The sequence below is a fragment of the Macaca nemestrina genome, chromosome 9 (genome assembly GCF_043159975.1).
Source record: "Macaca nemestrina isolate mMacNem1 chromosome 9, mMacNem.hap1, whole genome shotgun sequence".
NCBI classification, from domain to species: domain Eukaryota; kingdom Metazoa; phylum Chordata; class Mammalia; order Primates; family Cercopithecidae; genus Macaca; species Macaca nemestrina.
Genome location: NC_092133.1, coordinates 94,046,372 through 94,062,804, shown reverse-complemented (window position 1 = coordinate 94,062,804; position 16,433 = coordinate 94,046,372). Strand labels below are relative to the sequence as shown.

Sequence of the window (16,433 nt, the reverse complement as noted above, 5' to 3'; positions counted from 1 at the left end):
AACAAAAACTGAGCACCTTTGCCTCAAAATAAAAAGTGTCAGGAGGACGGGGCGCCAGTGGCTTATGCCTGTAATCCCAGCACTTTGGGGAGGCCAAGGTGGGCAGATTGCGAGGTCAAGAGATCAAGACCATCCTGGCCAACACTGTGAAATCCCATCTCTACTAAAAATATAAAACTTAGCTGGGTGTGGTGGTGCACGCCTATAGTCCCAGCTACTTGGGAGGCCGAGGCATGAGAATCACTTGAACCTGGGAGGCGGAGGTTGTAGTCAGCCGAGATTGTGCCACTGCACTCCAGCATGGGTGACAGTGGGAGACTCTATCTCAAAAAAAAAAAAAAAAAAAAAAAGTGTCAGGAGAACATTCTGAAGACACGGGCCACTTCTGCAGAATCTCATCCTACCCCTACCCACCCTCCACTTTCAATAAAAGAAAGCATGTTAAGATAATATGAGTCATCTCCCGACATTGTGAGTTAATCCATCATGGAGTATTAGCACTGAGACACTGTATATGTGCCTGGAATCCTTTCCCCCAAAGTAAACAAGAGAAGGCCACACAGGCTTTAACACATAATACCTTAATTCCATCAAATAGTATTCTGTGACTCAGGATAGATTAAATACTGCAGGTCAAAGCAGAGCCTGTGGAATTTTAATTTAAACAATAAATGAGAAAATGTCTTTTGTTGGAAAAGAGACAGCCAAAAAGGATGTTCAAATATACCCTGTTTATTACGAAATATTTGGGAACTCAAACACTGCCTTTTATCTTATGGACTTCTGGAGCTAAACTGACAAGGCTACTGAGTGCGTTCCCCACCTGCTATGAGCCACCAGCTTGCACAGGTACCAGGAGAACATTCTGGCTACTCCTTAATAACTAGCATTTGTCTTTCTTCCAGGATACCTCTTCCTACCATCATCCTTCCTCTCCTTACCTCTGTACCCTTTCCCCTGCACAGGGGAAGAAAAGCACCCATTGTTGTCTCCTAATCTGGGAAAAGAGGAGGTTTCTGAGGAAGCTGAAATAGGAAGTCTGGGCCCTGAAAATCTACAGCGTGGCTACAGACCAAGAAAAAAAGAGAACCCGACCCACCATAGAAGCTGCCAGTTTCCACTTATTCAATACAAGGCCTCAGAGGGCAATGGTCTGAGCATCTCTATGCTCCCAGGCATTGTGCATGGTCTCAGTGGATGAAACTGCATTCATATCTTAGAGTTACTCAGCAATTTATTAATATTTCCACTAGGCTAGCCCCTGTGAGCTAGCCTGGAGACTTTGCTGCTATTAGGGATCACTGCATTGCAATGCTGGGGATGATTCACCTTCTTTCTGCATGTAGCACTTGAGTAGAAGAGGTGCTGATGATTTAAAACAGTGTTCTCAAGCATTTTTTATCTCATAAGACCTGAATTAGGAAAAAAAAAATGATTCTAAAATCTTTCTTGTTTAAAGTCTACATGAGAGTGGCCTAAAATTAATATTAATATTTATAGGTTATAAAGTGAGTTGTTAAGGATTAGCCACTGCCATGTCACTTAAGTCTCACCAGGAGTCAGGATTTTGTGTGTTCTGCATCACAACTTTGTAAGCCCCATTATCTGTAACTGGCTTATCCCCCAGTGGTCCAGGGCTTGCTTCCTCTAACCCCCACGTCAAGAGGACAGATGATCACAGAATGGACAAAGTGGGCTTGTTGGCTACTGACACATGAGTATGAGACTTGTGACTTTTCAGATATACCTAAGAGGGTCTCCAGGTTGTTAGGGACTTTTAAAAGAAATAGATTGATTTGGGATTTTTACCTTCCATCTTTTTGTTTCGGAAACTTTTTTCCTGGACTCTTTTTGCATGCAAATATAGCCAGTCAAAGTGTTTAATTCTAAATGTGGATGAAAATGTGAATGTACTTCAAAATAAATTAGTTTAGTTAGAAAGTTAAAAAAAATCAAGGCCTATGTATATATAGAAATAGCTCATTACCTCTTATTTCCATTTAACTGCCTATCTGGGATTATAAGAAGAAAATAAAGGCCAGGTGCAGTGGCTCACGCCTGTAATCCCTCCCCCCTCCCCCCGCCCCCAAGTACTCTGGGAGGCAGGAGTTCGAGACCAGCCTGGCCAATGTGGTGAAACCTCTTCTCTACTAAAGAATACAAAAATTAGCCAGATGTGGTGTCACATGCCCATAATCCCAGCTGCTCAAAAGGCTGAGGCAGGAGAATCACTGGAACCTGGGAGGCGGAGGTTGCAATGAACTGAGATTGTGCCACTATATTCAAGCCTGGGTGACAGAGTGAGACTCCATCAAAAAAATAAAATAAAATAAAATAAAAAAAGGAAGGAAGGAAAAGAAAGTCATTCTAGAATTGGGGACTGTATTGTTTGAAGCATGGTAAAATACAGGAGATACAGTTGGATAAATGAAAATAGGGTTCTCTGTATTCAGTGGTCTGGAGTTTATATTATTTTTATAAAGGAATACTAACAAATTTCTCCTAAATGAGAACTGGTACATGGTAGCTTACCTAAGAATGCTGTCATAGACAAACATTTTCTGTGAACATAAAGTAAAGGATTTTAAAACAGTCCTGAGTAATTTAAACTTCATACTTCTAAGACAAATATTCATTAGCTAGGTATCACATATAATCAATCAATTATTTTCATAAAAGATAGGTTAGTTTGGTTCCTCATGAAAATTCTGGTTAAAAGGATAATAGTGTAGGCATTTTATGGAGTTCCAAATCTGGACTTAATTAGTGTAATAATAATGGATCTGCATCCAGAAAGTTGACTTGATGAAAAAAGTGACTGAATTACCTCATTCTGGTTCTCTTTCTTTCAGGATTCCAGGTCCTGAAATGCAAGTGAGAAACTGGGCAAAAAAAATAGAGAAGGTGCAGAAAGATGGAGCAGCTCAGTTTCTTAAGTGCTCACAAAAATATATATGAAAAGGTAGGCCTGCCTTGCACTGGAATTTAAAGCTCTTTCAAAAGAGTGATGGCCATGAAAATTTAAAACAAAACAAAATATCCGTAAGATTGACCAAAGGTGGCTGGGTGTGGTGGCTCACACCTGTAAAACCAGCAGTTTGGGAGGCTGAGGTGGGCGGATCACAAGGTCAGGAATTTGAGACCAATCTAGTCAACATAGTGAAACCCATCTCTACTAAAAATACAAAAAATTAGCAAGGTATGGTGATGTGTGCCTGGAATCCCAGCTACTCCAGAGATTGAGGCAGGAGAATTGCATGAACCCAAGAGGTGGAAGTGGCAGTGAACTGAGTTCGTGCCATTGTACTCCAGCCTTGATGACAGTGAGAGACTCTATCTCAAAAAAAAAAAAAAAAAAAAAAAGGAAAGAAAGACTGGCAGAAGGCAAGATGAAAGAATAGCAGCATCACCTTGGAAGCTCCCTAATATCACCGTGTGTTGCCATCACAAAATAAGACCTTCAGCTGCTCCTCAAATGAAAGCCTGCTCCTCAAAATGAAGCTGCTCCCCAGTTCCCTCTCACTACTGTAAACCTATTCTGGGAACTTTAAGGTGCATATCATAGCATACTGCACCTCAGCAGATATTTGACAACTTATATCCAATGATGGGTGGTTGGGGACAGTCAGGATTAATATTTTTCTTCAGTGTATGGGAAGAAAAAATCAACATGTTTTCTAAAGCTGCAATTCAGAAAGATAAATCACAGTGAAGCACCGTAGCCTTCTCAGAGGAAAACAATTTACAACATGCCTTTTCTCCTTGGGAGAAGCATTTTAATTTACTTGCCTCAACAAATATTTTTGGCTTGGAGTATAATATGAGACATAATATGGGCCTCATGATCAAAGAAAAAATGCCCAAATAAACTCACCAAATTCTTGTTTTTGAGCAGAGGGGTGAGTGTAGTTTAAATATTAAATAGATATTACATATTGAGCATATATGTACTTTAGGCAAATATTGCAGGTGACAGTCAATATAAACTCTCTTCCCCTCTCCCCTCAATGAAACAAGACAAAAATGCCTTTCAGAATGTGCCTCTGGACTTCAGTAGGTGTCTTTCTGACTGAGTCCAGAGATGAGATGCTGTGGACTCCTGGAAATAGCTGAGTTTGGGGGCTGTGATGCCAGGCGGTGGGCAGAAGCTTGTTTCTGTGGGCAAGACTAATCCATGTTTATTTAAAACTAATTTATCTCTGCAAAACTGAACAAATTCAGGAAGGGAATATGTTGTGTCACAATTGGGCATATCAGCTGAAAGAGAAAATAACAGAACTAATATTTCATACAGTATATCCATTAGATTAAGAAAATAGTTTTTCTGTCTATAACTTTTTTATTTCCAAAGGATTCTGACTCTGCTATTTTCAGAACATGGTTTTACCAAAGAGAATGGAAGTAGTGGTCAATCAAAACATTTAAGAAATTAAAATGATTTAATTTTTATGAGCAGTTAAAAAACTTAGTGAATGGGTGAAAAAAAACAAGAAAATGTGGCTGTAATATTCTTTCTCCCCTCTCTCTTTACATTAGATATCATTGGCTGTCAAAATAATGCCAAAATGAAGACTTTCACAAAAGACATCCTTGACTGTCAGACAAGAAAAATTCTTAATGAGTGTAGGAAAAAATGGTGAGATAAAAATGAAATCTGATGTCTTTTCCTGGAATGATTGAATTAAAGTCTCAATTATCAACCTTGGGAACCCAAAATAATTGTGTTTGCCCAAAGTAAGGCTAAGCTCAGAGTCTCAAATTTTTTTTTTGTTTGTTTGAGATGGAGTCTTGCTCAGCCGCCCAGGCTGGAGTGCAGTGGTATGATCTCAGCTCACTACAACCACCATCTCCTGGGTTCAAGCAATTCTCCCTTCTCAGCCTCCAGAGTAGCTGGGATTACAGGGACCAGACATTACACCTGGCTAAATTTTGTATTTTACTAGAGACAGGGTTTCACCATGTTGGCCTGGCTGGTCTTGAACTCCTGACCTCAGGTGATCCACCCACCTGAGCCTCCCAAAGTGCTAGGATTACAGATGCCACCGTGCCCAGCCCAGAGTCTCAATTTTCAAGGAAGTTGCCACCTATTTGCAGGAGAAATTGGGACCACCCAAAACAACAATCATTATTATGTTTTTCAAGCAGCCCCTCCTTTTGCTCATGGATAAAATTAAAATTTACATGATCTTGGAAATTAGCCACTGCATTTACTTTGTACACGAAATATCTTGGAAATAACATGTTTTAGAACATAAAAGCAAAAATTGAGTAGTATTTTCTATTTTACCTACATAAATAATGCCATCTTTGTGACTGATTTGCTCATAGATATGTGAGCTACCTCTCTAGAAGAATTTATTGTAAGTATTTCTATTTTGGGATATTTGGAAAAATGAAGAATACTTCACTCTTCTAATTTGAAATGCCTTAACCTATACACAGTTTTTCTCAAGCATGGGATGTGAAGCCAGGCCATATTTGTGACCTGTTATTAAGAATAAGGCTGCTATGAACAAGCTTCTACAAGTCTTTTTTTGTGGACATGTTTCCAATTTTTTTAAATGTAAACAACTGGAAGTGGGATTGCCCTGTTATTTGGAAAGACTATGATTAGCTTTATAAGAAACAGCCAAAGAGTTCTCCCAAGTGGCTGAGGACAAAGTAAATGCACATGCATTCCAGTTGCTTCAGGTCCTGGCCAGCATTTGGTATGGCATCTTTCTGATGTGAGCCACTCTAGTGGCTCACGAGGAAATGGGTTTTTGCATGAGATGGAACTACTCTGATGAACTTTCCCACCACCTATGAGCTATTTAAGACTAAACCTACATGACAGGGGTTGCTCTCTAATGACTCGCAGGACAGCCCAAGGTTACAAGCTTCAAAAAGAAGGCTGATCTGGAGGCAGTGAATTATCTCAACTGATTGTTCACAGTCAATTACAGATTCAACTCCTCCTTCTATTCTTTCCTTACTTCTCAATACTGCACCTGAGTAGTCTTTAAACACAATGTTTTTACTTAAAAAAAGAAGTTCCAGAAAGGAAATTTTGGAGCAAAAAAAGGTCTCCCTCTCCCTCCAGAACACAAATAATGAGGTGTGTTTTGTTTGAGTTGGTGGCAACATTTAAACTCTTATTTTTCCCCCAGGAGGTAAGGAGAAGACATTTTCCAATTTTCCCAAACAGGGTATTTGGAAGTAAAGTTCTGTGAGAGAAAGGCAAGACCCTTAAACCTGTCAAATGATTAACTAATTTTTCTTCTACAGATAGTGATTATTTGAATTTTCTATCTTTCTCTTTAGCATCCAAATTTAGAGACCAAATGGTTGGTCTAACCAAATAGTTATTCGGGGTCATCCAGAATGACCCCTTGCATTTCACTCTTCAGTAACTTCCTGAAGCTCTTATCTGGATGTAAAAACAGGGCATTTTCTACACCATTCTCCACAGGATGTGATGTAAGAAATTGAGGCAGGGAAACAGCATATTGCTGCTGAAACATGTGACTCTATTTCAAGGTGAGAATAAAACAGGTTAAAATTGGTACTGTGTGGTTTAAAGATAAGCAGCTTGTACTGTCTTTTATTTTTAGAAACAACATAATTAAATACTGAAGACAATGTGAAGTCTCTATCTTCTCTGTTTTGGGGACAATTGTCTGGCAGGAGCCAGAGGAAGGGTTGCAAAGGCACCCAGATGCCACCCAGAGTTCCCATCGTGACTCTCCTCTGGCAGAGGTAAGACCACAGCTTCCAGAAACTATGCTCGGGGCCTGTGTGTCTGTGGCATATTGTTTATATTGTGTGTTTATAGGCAATTTTTACAATCACTATTTCTGGATTGCAATCCTCCAGATTTCTAGATTGCAACCCTCCTGAAACACTGTGCTGACACAGAAGTTATTCCTCTTCCCGAAAAGAAAAATTAGAGGTCTAACCACCACAAAACCCCTGATAATTCAGAATATTAGCATCAATGTCAGAGCACAGTATTTAGGACAGATACTGATAAAGATAGGACAGATGACTACCTTGCCTTGTCACCACCTGAGTGAGGAGCCCATAAAAGATGAATTCCCTCCCCATGGTTATGGCCTGTTGGCCTCTGCATTTGGAAGGTGCAAGGACCCAGGACTGGGTTGAGGCACAGATAGAGCTGTTTTCTTGGCCCTGCAGAGCAAAGCCCTGGAATGGATAAATACCATTTCATTTCATTCATTCGCTGTTGGCTGTAGTACCTGAACACATGCCCTGTGGCATCATCTGTGAGTTACCCACACTTCCCATGACAGATGCATAGGGAGGAGGTACTTTACTTACCCCTCCTGTGACAGAAAAGGATGAAGTCAAGGGTCTGGTGGAGGCACCACTAAGAAAGGGCATCTGAAAGGACCAGAGTGACCAGCAAGTATTTTTTTGCAAGGCTGAGGAGCTGAGAGCTTCCATAAAAGGCTGGACCACACAGTGGTGAAAAGCATCATTTGGGTTACCATATGGGCTGCCATAAAACATACCAGAGACTTGGTGACTTAAACCACAGATAGTCATATTTTCACAGTCCTGGAGGCTGGAAGTCTGCAATTAGGGTGCCAGCATGGTCAGGTTCTGGTGAGGGCCTCTTTCCATCTCACTGTGTGCTCTTTCTTGTGCATGGAGAGAGAGAGCATGTGTGAGCCCTCTACTATCCTTTCTTAGAAGGGCACTAATCCCATAATAAGGGCTCCACCCTCCTGAACTCAGCATTCAATCCAAATCAAGCATGTTTACACTGTTGGGACTCCAATCCCACCTTTGCCATTGAGTCATTTCTTAACCACTGTGCCTCAGTTTTGTCCTCTGTAAAAAGGAAAATAAACCTTATAGGGATACTGTGAGACTTAAATTAATTACTAAATGTAACAAACTATACAAGTTCTTGGTACATGGTAAATGCCATACGTATTACCTATAACTAACTGACTTTTTACACTATGAACCATAACCACAATTCTTATTTAAACATCTTGGGTGAGGCCAACGTGTGAAATGTGATGATTTCTGAATGAGTTTTGAGAAGAAACTGACTCTCAAAGAGTGCAAATTTCTCTTGCTGTCAGAAGGCCTACACACCACTCTTCTCAGAGAGGTAGAAGGGTTGAGCTGTGCTATGGAACTCTAAGATTACACTGGGAACAGATTGCTGATCGGTGACAGACAGCAAGTGTTAATAGTGATGTTGGTGCTAAGAGAAAGCTGACATCTCTTCATCATGCTCCAATACAACCATCATTCCCTTGTGCCCAATGCCCATTGACTGCCTTCTATTTTAATTAATTGATGCAGATAAACTTTCTCTTACAATGAGGTGGCAAGCCATGCTTCTTATCTCCACAGAACATCACTCAGGACACACTCAGATATTGCTCTTTGATCATGAAGGATGTTCACCAGCAATTTAGTGCCCAAATAGACAAGAGAAAAGGGGTGATGATCGCTCATGAAAAGTGTTGTTCACATAGCTGCATATCAAACTGCTGAACTGGGTGCCTGCCTGAGTCAGGGCCCCAGGAAGAAGCGGGTGATTCTCAGCCTAAGTTGTGCTTCAGAGCCTCAGCTCTTTCTGCAGGGCTGGGGAGGGAATGAGGCCACCTCTATCACACAGAGTGGAACTGTCCAGGCCATTTGCTTATCTTATCCTTATCACTGAGAAAAGAAATTTCAGAGCTGGCAGTCCTGAGAACATCTTGGCACTCAGGCTTTTCTGTAGCCTCCCAGATGGCGGGAATCATAAACTGGAGACATCCAGTCATTGTTGCTGCTGCTGATAAAGACTCCTCCCACCCCAATGGTGAGCCCTACAGGTGCTAAAGACAAGTGGTCACCCACAGGGCCTAACGGCAGTGACTCTGGGAGGGACAGGGTCCCCAGCCTCTACTTTTCTACATGGAATTAATGAAAATGTACAGAATAGAAGTCACAGAATGTGTATACACACGAACATATCCTGAATATGAGCTATTTTATCTCACTGAAAAGTTCCTATCTAGCACTTATTGGGGCATTCAGAATACTTTTAAAAATGGTAGTATGACCTGAAGATTCATGGATCCTAAATTAGAGTACTACCTTTGGGTAGTTGCTTTAAGCCAAATGATCAAGAAGATCAAGATACATCTTCCTGGATCTTCAATCTCACCCAAAGATTTGGAGAACATATTTTATATTAAAACCAATAACATTTTCAGAATACATTTGAATAATTTATTTTACCTAAAAGCAGAGTCTTTAAATAAATATCATTGTTGAGATGTAATGCCATAGGATACATACTGGGGCGTCTTCTCTTTCTCTTACCCTATTAGAGGCATTTCAGGGCAAGTTTGTGGAGCATGGAATTAACAGTCATCAGTGCACTGCTGGGTTTAAAAATGATTTACATCAATCAGCGGAGGACCTCCACTGGTGATGTCAGCAGGAGCTGAGGATGTTCAGGTAGACATGGAAGGCTTTGAATCACCAACCTTGAATAACATTATGACTGTGCTTATAGCCAGGCTTCCCTTGCTTGTGGTCATTGCTGTGGATCAAGGTTGTTTTGCCTTCCATGCAGTGGATTTGCTGAGGTGCTTTTCAAGCTGTATCTCAGAATTGAGATGTATGAGAATGGCTCACAGGAGGGAAGAGATGTCCTCTTGGGGACATGGCCATTGGCTTTCTTGGCCTCACTGAATAGCAGTGCAAATAGACTGGGGGAGGAGAGTGGCAGGACTCACAGGGATGGTCTCAGCAGTGGAGCATGGTGGCAAAGAGGGAGGACTTAAGATTCAGATGGACCTTGCTTGGAACTGTGCTTCTGTGCCTTAGACTGCAACACTTAAAAGGTTAATTAACCCCTCTGTGCCTCGCTTTCCCCCTCTGTAAAACCAAGACAGCAGTAGAACCTGCCTCACAGGGCTGCCCTGCCTAGCATAGTTAGCTGTGCTCCTACTTCCACACGTTCCATTTCACCAGAAACCCAAGAAGCCATGGAACGAAACCTTCAAAACTGAGCATTTGCTTCTTCCTTCCTCAAATTCTACTTCTCCACCCATAAATATCTGTACAGTGCCTTGCACTGATCTTAAAACAGTTCTGGCTGTAAAATCACTTAGCTGGAGCCAATAAGATAAGAGGCTAGAACACTGTACCAGGAATCTGACCCCTGCAGGCTGGCCATGATCCATCCCTCAGGCAGCCTTCCCAGGGCAGAAAAATCCAGGGAGCTGCTTAATGAGACATTTCCCCTAATGTTTTCTTCAACTCTGACAACTGCAACTAAAATTTAGCAGCAGCTTGTAGCCCCCCAAAATTCATTCTCTTTCTCCTTCTCTCCTTCCGTCCCTCCCTCCCTCTTGCTGTTACTCTTTTTACTGCCTTTACACACCAAACATCAGTTTTTTTTTTTTTTAATAGAATGATGTTCTTGGGGGAGAAAAGATTTAATAAATATATCATTGTAATCCCAATGAAAACCGTAATGAAAATGGAAAAAATGTCCACATTTAAAAGTTAAAATAATTCTATCTACTTTTAACATTGATTGATTTCTTTTTTTTTTATTATTATACTTTAAGTTCTAGGGTACATGTGCATAACATGCAGGTTTGTTACATATGTATACCTGTGCCATGTTGGCATGCTGCACCCATCAACTCGTCAGCACCCATCAACTCGTCAGCACCCATCAACTCGTCATTTACATCAGGTAAAACACCCAATGCAATCCCTCCCCCCTACCCCCTCCCCATGATAGGCCCCGGTGTGTGATGTTCCCCTTCCCGAGTCCAAGTGATCTCATTGTTCAGTTCCCACCTATGAGTGAGAACATGCGGTGTTTGGTTTTCTGTTCTTGCGATAGTTTGCTGAGAATGATGGTTTCCAGCTGCATCCATGTCCCTACAAAGGACACGAACTCATCCTTTTTTGTGGCTGCATAGTATTTCATGGTGTATATGTGCCACATTTTCTTAATCCAGTCTGTCACTGATGGACATTTGGGTTGATTCCAAGTCTTTGCTATTGTGAATATGCCGCAATAAACACACGTGTGCATGTGTCTTTATAGCAACATGATTTATAATCCTTTGGGTATATACCCAGCAATGGGATGGCTGGGTCATATGGTACTTCTAGTTCTAGATCCTTGAGGAATCGCCACACTGTTTTCCACAATGGTTGAACTAGTTTACAGTCCCACCAACAGTGTAAAAGTGTTCCTATTTCTCCACATCCTCTCCAGCACCTGTTGTTTCCTGACTTTTTAATGATTGCCATTCTAACTGGTGTGAGATGGTATCTCATTGTGGTTTTTATTTGCATTTCTCTGATAGCCAGTGATGATGAGCATTTTTTCATGTGTCTGTTGGCTGTATGAATGTCTTCTTTAGAGAAATGTCTATTCATATCCTTTGCCCACTTTTCAATGGGGTTGTTTGTTTTTTTCTTGTAAATTTGTTTGAGTTCTTTGTAGGTTCTGGATATTAGCCCTTTGTCAGATGAGTAGATTGCAAAGATTTTCTCCCATTCTGTAGGTTACCTGTTCACTCTGATGGTAGTTTCTTTTGCTGTGCAGAAGCTCTTTAGTTTAATTAGGTCCCATTTGTCAATTTTGGCTTTTGTTGCTGTTGCTTTTGGTGTTTTAGACATGAAGTCCTTGCCCATGCCTATGTCCTGAATGGTATTACCTAGCTTTTCTTCTAGGGTTTTTATGGTATTAGGTCTAACATTTAAGTCTCTAATCTATCTTGAATTAATTTTCGTATAAGGAGTAAGGAAAGGATCCAGTTTCAGCTTTCTACTTGTGGCTAGCCAATTTTCCCAGCACCATTTATTAAATAGGGAATCCTTTCCCCATTTCTTGTTTTTCTGAGGTTTGTCAAAGATCAGATGGCTGTAGATGTGTGGTATTATTTCTGAGGACTCTGTTCTGTTCCATTGGTCTATATCTCTGTTTTGGTACCAGTACCATGCTGTTTTGGTTATTGTAGCCTTGTAGTATAGTTTGAAGTCAGGTAGCGTGATGCCTCCAGCTTTGTTCTTTTGACTTAGGATTGTCTTGGCAATGCAGGCTCTTTTTTGGTTCCATATGAACTTTAAAGCAGTTTTTTCCAATTCTGTGAAGAAACTCATTGGTAGCTTGATGGGGATGGCATTGAATCTGTAAATTACCTTGGGCAGTATGGCCATTTTCACGATATTGATTCTTCCTATCCATGAGCATGGTATGTTCTTCCATTTGTTTGTGTCCTCTTTTATTTCACTGAGCAGTGGTTTGTAGTTCTCCTTGAAGAGGTCCTTTACATTCCCTAGTAAGTTGGATTCCTAGGTATTTCATTCTCTTTGAAGCAATTGTGAATGGAAGTTCATTCATGATTTGGTTCTGTTTGTCTGTTACTGGTGTATAAGAATGCTTGTGATTTTTGCACATTAATTTTGTATCCTGAGACTTTGCTGAAGTTTCTTATCAGTGATTTATTTCTTTTATAAAATGAATAATGTTACAACCACTACTACCATGCCTTCCTTCCACCAGCAGTCTTTGAACAGTTTTTGCACATCAACCTCTTGGTTATTTCTCAGAGACACAAATATGAAGAAAGCACATTCCCCAAAGCTTGCTGATAGGCACAGGTTCTACATGTTTGCCAGAATGGGATGTGTATCCTAGGGTAGTGATTCATTTATACACACACACTTCTGAGTGCACAAGAGGATTCACCAGCACACCCTGCAATCACTCCAAACTTCCAAAAAAAGTTTTCCAAATCATAAACACATACAAATTTAGTCTAAAATCAAACCTCACTTTCTCCTCCTTTTCCCTAGTACTTCCTACTTTCATCAATGACGCACTGCCCCCAGGCGTAAGTGAGACGTGGGTCTTTGTTTCAGTTTCTACTCTCTTCTATCCACACCTCTTCCTGGGTACTCCCACATAGATTATTTCAAAACCCTTCTGATAGAGATACTAATTATTCCCATTTCACAGATGAAGAAAATAAGGCTCAGGGGTTCAACCCTATGTCATATAGTAAAGGGCCCAGGCAAGATTTGAATCCAGGTCTCTCCAATGCTAGAGTCAGTGACTGTTTCATGGATATCGTATTTTTATTTTTAAATACAATTTTTATGAAAGACAGAGTCTGGCTATATTGCCCAAGCTGGAGGGAAGTGGCTATTCACAGGTGTGATTCAACTACCAATCAGCATGGGAGTTTTGATCGGATCTGTTTCTGACCTGAGCTTGTTCACCCCTCCTTAAGCAACCTGGTGGTTCCCTGTTCCCAGGAGTTCATCATATTGATGTCGAGCTTAGTGGAGATACCCTTTCAGTGTGACATTCTACAGCCCAGAACTGGGCTCAAACAATCCTCCTGCAGACATATATGCTTAGCAGACAATGGCTTTACTTTCTACTTCATAATTTGCTAATATTATGATTTGCTCTCATTTTAATAATTTTTATTTTAATGAATTGCAAGCCCTACATTTTGTATAAAATGGCTTCAATTTTTAGCCCAGCAATCCTAGTCTGGCTTTACCTCATATACATTAATTATTTTACCATATTCCTGACCATTTTTCTATTTTGCTTAAAATGTAACAGTTTAAAATGATAAATGTAATAATTGGACTGTTTGCAAAGAATGTTGTTGCTATTCCTCCAGCACACTGCAGCTGTGCTATGTGAGCAACCAGTCATGTATCCTTACTCAATAAAGCAAAAGCTGCTGTATCCTGGTGCTCAGTTAATAAGCAACACAGAGCTCATTCATAAATAGAAGATTGGGAATCTAAACTGTCCATCACATTTTATTGGATTTCATGGGCCCTCGCTATTCCTTAGTAGGACAAGTCCTTTTAAGGTTGCTACCTTGAAGTAAAGATAAAATTAGTCTTCAAATCATGCCAGAGGGGATAAACAGTTTACAAAATACACAGGCATATCACTTAACAGTGGAGATGCATTTTGAGAAAAAGCATCCTTAGGGGATTTTATTCTTGTGGGAACATCCTGGAGTGTACTTACACAAACTTATCCAGGTGCTTCGCCTCTTCCACCTGTTTCCCTTCAGCCCTTCCTTCCTCACTGGAGCAATGAAGCCACCCCACAGTTCAGCACTAATTTCAGCACTAATTATACCAACCAACCCCTGGTATAATTTCAGCAATAATTATACCACCCCCTGGCTTCTGAGATGAGGCATGCCTTAGACATTCTCTTATACTAAACACATAGTCTTTTTACCCATCATGATCCAAACTCCATGAAGACACTCATGGGTGCTCTGTTGTTTCTCTGTGTCACCTACATTAGCAACTGATATGGCTGGAATGGAGGTGTGGTTTCCCTACAAACCCCCTCCTTTCTAAGTGATTTCCATCTTGGCCAACAGCTCTACTACCTCCCCAACTTCCTGCTTAGGCAAAACTCTAGCAGGTGGCTTTGATTCTTCTTTTTCCCTAATCTTTGAGAAATACAAATAAAATCTTAAGCCCCTAGTCAACTGAAAAGACCCCTCTCTTGGCCAAGAGGATTCCAGATAAACCTTAAAAGCTCAGTTATCGGCCATGTCAGATCGGAGGTCAAGCATGCCTCAGTATGCCCCTTCTTTATCAACCTTTAGCCAAAACTCTTTCCTAAGGAGTAAACAGAGACCAGCTCTGGAAAACAAGAAATAGATGACTCATTTCTTTTTCATCTTTAGGTAATCATCTGAGGCTGCTAGCAGACTCCCCTTCCTCTTCACTGCTTACAAGTGACAGCTCACCAGTCACACAATGCATTTCTTTCTAAACAGTGACCAATATCACTGGGTGTGTTTTGGCGGACTCTCAAAGGATGCAGTGGGGGTTTTGGTGTCCTTCACTTTACCTTTTGACGTCAGAGGGTTGAAAACTCCACCTCAGATTACACTAACGCTGCCATTTTTAAAAACATGCAATCCATGAAGAGGCATTAAGAATTGTTCATGAACAGATTTCCCCTCTCAGAAATATTTGTAACTCCTCCTATAGCTCATTATAGCTCATTAAATATGTATATTTGGCCACCCCACTCAGCGTGAATTTCTGACTTGCCTTCCATTCCCTCCAAGTGTTTCCTCTCAGCTATGCCTCCCAGCCAGCAGGATGGCCAACCTTCAGTTTGTAACCCTTTATGGGAAATCAAGCTCTTCCCAAATTTTGAACCTCGTGATTCTTCAGTTGACGGCTTCTACTCCAATCCCTGCACAGGTGCTATCATCCTAAAGACAGCCGTGTTCCTTGTGTCCATCTGACCCTCAACTGCAAGTCATCACTGAACTGGCCTCCCTGCCTCCACTCCTTCCCCTGTACCATCTATTTCCTAGACAGTCAGGGTCAGCTTTTAAAGTGAACATTGAACATCAGAGGATGTCATTTTCCTGCTAAAGCTCCCCATAGGCTCTCCATCCCATCTCCAGGAAAAGTCAAGTCTCTTGCTCTTTTACAAAGATCCCCATGGTCCAGCTGCTGTGCACCCCTCTTCTCTCCTTTCTGCCACTCTCCCTGCCACCTGCTTTTTCCTGCCTGCCTGGCTGGCTGTGACCTTGTCCTCAAAACATACCACATTCTGTGTCCTTGGCTCAGCTTGGCGTCTCCTGGCATGGGCAGCACCAGGTCTGCTCCTCACTCAGATCTCTGCCAAGATGGTGCCTCCTGTGGGAGGCTTCCATTACCATGTGATCTACAGGAAGTACCCAGTCCCTCACTATGGTAATTCTCAACATAACCATAGTATATATTCAGGGGAGTATACAAGACACCTTTATGTGTTCAACCTGGCAAAACTCTAAACAAATTAGGCCCTATATCCTCAATTTGTCAGACATACCCAGGCTCAGGGCGTTACATGTGTTGTGGTATGTCACAACACAAGGAGCAGAAAGAACAGCTCCTGTATTACAGAATTGCCAGGACACACTGACAGGACGTCTTAAGCTGTCCTGACTCTATGGAGCTCCAGCATTCAGACTGGGAACCAATGCATGCATGCAGCCATAGTTGTCAGTAATAAACTCCTCCAGATTTATGCTAAAACCAAATTTTATTGATAAGTCCAATATGTTTTATGAAAACAGTCCCAAACTTGGGTTTATCTAATATTACCATCCCCTTAACACTTGTGCTAACTTTTTATGCTTTCAGCCCTGGATATTCTTTGAAGAATATTTTCTATCAGTAGTTCTAAAATCATTCGGTCCTCATATTGATGCAAAAAATAAACATATGAACAGAATCTCTGTGCTTCACACAAAGGTAAGATCCAACCTGTGACCCCAGACAGTCACCAATGTCATCAACTAGGCCACTACAGAGGAGGGGGATACAGGGGGCAGCTCCAAGGCATGGATGAGAGAGCATTGCACTCTGTATGCACAGTGTCCTAGAAT

The 16,433-nt window shown here is 41.2% G+C and overlaps 1 long non-coding RNA gene across 2 annotated transcripts in view; it reads left to right on the top strand.

Annotated features, from left to right (window-relative positions):
- Positions 1–2,850: 2,850 nt before the first annotated feature.
- Positions 2,851–16,433, top strand: part of LOC105499828 (uncharacterized) — a 50,021-nt gene continuing 36,438 nt past the window's right edge. For both annotated transcript variants that reach the window (XR_011607486.1, XR_011607485.1), the window contains exons 1-3: positions 2,851–2,962; positions 4,537–4,636; positions 6,594–6,738. This is a non-coding gene — a long non-coding RNA (uncharacterized lncRNA). The remainder of the gene's footprint in view (positions 2,963–4,536; positions 4,637–6,593; positions 6,739–16,433) is intronic.